Here is a 3,796-nt window from a genome sequence, read left to right on the forward strand (position 1 = left end):
TATTATTATTATTACTACAACTGCTACTCATACTGCTGTAGAAAACTATTTGTTACGTTTCTGCTCCTGCAGTTTGTTTTAATGAGTCCAGAAGAGGGTTACTCTGCCTCTGACGTGCGATAAGAGCATTTCCCACTGACAGCAACTGTACTGCTGTGTGGCACAGACACTCCCACCAAAGAGAATTTTTCTGGCAAGAGTAAAGATACCTTTTTAAAAATGGTGATATCAAAACGCTCTAACAAACAGAAAAATAGTGAAGAGGAAGGAATTAGACATTCTTAGTAAATAGGAATATCATGACAATAACCATGATGCACACTGAGAATGAGAAATACTAGATTTTAAAATGAACACCGAGGTGATACAATTACACTGGAGTAGTGTAAGCTGCTCACCATGGATGAGGAAACAAACTTCTGCTTTTGATTTTTCACTAAGACAAACAACAGCAGCTCCACTATATTCATGTTAGAATAAGGTAGCAAAGGCTTAAAGATTATTTTGTTTTAAATCCTGTTCAGAAGACTGCATGTGCTAGCAGGGTAATTTAATACTTGTTTGATGTGCCTTTATATTACTTTCAATATACAGTACATATCCACGCTCTGCAAGTGCCTGAAAAATAGGCTGTTCCATAATTCAGATGTCTCATCTCTTTATTGGGATCTGGGAGGAATACAAGTTACTAACTGCTCAACTACAAGTGCAAAGAGTATCTCTTTTACTTGACTAGATCATAAGGCTTCAGGGTCAAGGTATTTATTTTAGATCATAACTTCTCTGATATCTTTCTGCATATCCAAATGGATATTTAGCCTTAGCCTTTTTATGGAATTCATCACCTTCATTTGCACCAGGTCAAGCATCAAAACATTTTACAGAAAGCGTTTATTCATTCCAAGAGCAACAGAAATCATCAGCCAACTGTTAGTAGGCGAGACGGAGATCGAGCAGATCTCCAAAGAAAACTCACTGTGCTCCTACGCTGACTGCACTGGTATTGCTGATGGAGCTCCCAGCAGCATGTTTGTGCAGCAGAAGGGTATTTCAGCACCATCTCCTCAATTGCAATAACAAAAAGCGATGACTCTCCCAAACTGGGTTTGAGGTGAGAGAAAAGAGCCCAGCACTTTTGTTAGCACTGCATGGTAACCCCATGGGTGATGAATGACTCACAGTTTTTATTATTTTTTCCCCCCCCCACTTCCAAGTTATCACTAGAAAAAAGCCCCACCTTTGCTTAGTAACATTAACTTCAATGTTCTAAGAACAGCTCTCGGACCAGTTATATGTTGAATACATTCATTAATATTTCAGCAGGAACAAATCACTTGCAGGCTCCAGCTAATGCAATTGCAAAAATGTACAGATTCAGCACATAACACAGTTCTTAGACTAACTCAGAGTGGCAAGCCACTCAATGAAAACAAGATTCACGGTAAGTCATGAAACACTGTGAACTTGGAAGAGGTTGGAGTTAAAAAGGGAGGCAACAGATCCTCAACCACAAACACTGCCCCTTTCAGCACTGAAACACTTTTTTTTTTGTCATTACAAGAGTAAGGAATAGTAAGGATGCCTTTTGCAGCCCACAGTTCTTCCTGGCTTCAGAAAGCTCAGCTATTTCACCTCTTGTTGGAATTTTTAAGAGAACAGAGTTTTTCTGACAATTATCATGCAAGACAGAGGAGTCCAGAGCTCGTTGAATTTGAAATGATGCAAATAATGGAAGTATACAGTGCAAATGAAGGAATTTCCTACCCCAGAGAATATATCAAATAACCATCCAAAATCCACTTTCCAGAAATGAAAATGTTCTTAATTCTACAAATGTTATAGCTTTCCAAAGAAAGCTTCTTGGGCAATAGTCTGGGATTCCAACGAAATTCCTAATTTAGGAGGTATAATACATGGAGTCTATCATTGAAATATTAATGTCACCAGATACTTAAAATCCAACAGAGGTTTTTAACATACTTTAACCTCAAACAAAGTCACCAAATTTGATTAAATACTTTATGACACTCTTGCATGAACTTTGGCTTCACTTAAAGCTGTTTTCTTCATAGGGAAGCACAGAGAAAGTGCATACTAAGTATTTCAAGTATGGCTTCCCAGATAAGATCACAGAGGAGGCACAACCAAAGCATTGTGACTAGCATTCACTGACAGAAGCATTCACCAAAACAAACAATTCTCAAGTGTTGCCTTTGTATTGCCTCATTGCTAAGTCTATCTCAGTACAACTTTGGGGCCTCAAGTGAGCCCATTCCTGAGCTTCCTGTAAAAGGATGAAGACCCTCACCTATGCCAAACCACACAGAAGAGCAGCTCATCACATGACACCTTAATAAAGTGAATGTTACCGGGAAAGCTGACTTGGGAACAAGCTTGTAGCTCTAAACCAAAACCCTCTGCAGTTAAAATTCTCTCTCTTCCTGCAGTGCACTTGTACTTAGAAATCAAAGCTTGGAAATATGGCTCTCTTCATGTTCCCTTTCCTGTTCCTTACCTTTCTCTGCTAACAAGACAACAAGAAGGTAAGCAAGCAACAGGGCACACAAAGATGTAGCTCCCTTCCCCAGCTTGCCAGGTCACTTGGAGAAGCTCGTTCAGGCTATGGCACTCACCACCAACACGTGGGGTCGAGGCTAGAAGTTCCCTGTGTCTGACCATCAGAAAGCTCACAACCTACATCAAACTAGCCAGCAAAGAGCAACAGCCACATCACTGCAGGTAAATAAGACCTTATAAAGGACTTCTAAATGGTTTAGACCATTTCAACATAGTAGCATATCAGGGGTTTCAGAGCACAAGTGAAGATTTCTAGACCTCTCCTATAAATGCAAAAGCTTTACAAGCTCCTAATACACTAGGTCACATAGACTAACTTTTACTATTCAAGACAGGCTGCAGTAGAATCCTCCTGGAATTAAAAAGTGCAGCTACATGAATAATAATTTGACAAAATCAATGAAGTTAAAATAAATCCTAGGGAAGTAATAACACCTTATTAAATATTATATGTTTGGACTTAGTTTTCACCTACCTTTGATTTGCATTGCTAGAATATGAATTATACTCAGTTCTTCTGTTATTCATACAAATTCACATTTACGTAAACGTGACTTACTTCCAAACATATCCTATTACAATTTTTATCCAGACTTGAGGCTTAAGGAATGTTACATAAATTCTTAACTTCTCAATGCTGTTACTTAACCATACTTTTACCTTCAACCCTTATTTCCAGCCCATAATGTGAAATCAGCCTAAAATTAAAACATATCCTTAACTAAGTAGGATGTTCTGCTGAGAGAATGTCTCTGAAGCAATAGTTCAGAATATAGGCATGTTCATAATAGAAATAGAAAGACTTTTTGCTACTCACCATTCTGCAATTTCAGGATGAAGGATTTTGTTGTTCACATTAAATCTGCAAAAAGCAAAAAATTCAAACATCAGCAAGCAGCTAGACACAGAAAAACAGAGATTGCAAAGTTTGTTGTGTTTGTTTGTAAAAAAAAAAAAAGTGCCTTCCTTAAGGCTGTGAAAACTTGCAAAGGCAAATCATAGAATGGCTCAGGTTGGAAGTGACCTGAAGGGTCATCTAGATCCAACTCCCCTGCTATGTGCAAAGTTGCCAACCAGTAGATCAAGCACCAGCTCAGGCTGCCCAGCACCCCATTCAACGTGGCCTTGAACACCTCCCTGGGCCATCTGCTCCAGCACCTCACCACCTCAGTGAAAAATTTACCTAATCTTAATCTTCCCTCCATTAGCTTAAAATCAT

This window comes from Meleagris gallopavo, chromosome 13 (genome assembly GCF_000146605.3).
Source record: "Meleagris gallopavo isolate NT-WF06-2002-E0010 breed Aviagen turkey brand Nicholas breeding stock chromosome 13, Turkey_5.1, whole genome shotgun sequence".
NCBI classification, from domain to species: domain Eukaryota; kingdom Metazoa; phylum Chordata; class Aves; order Galliformes; family Phasianidae; genus Meleagris; species Meleagris gallopavo.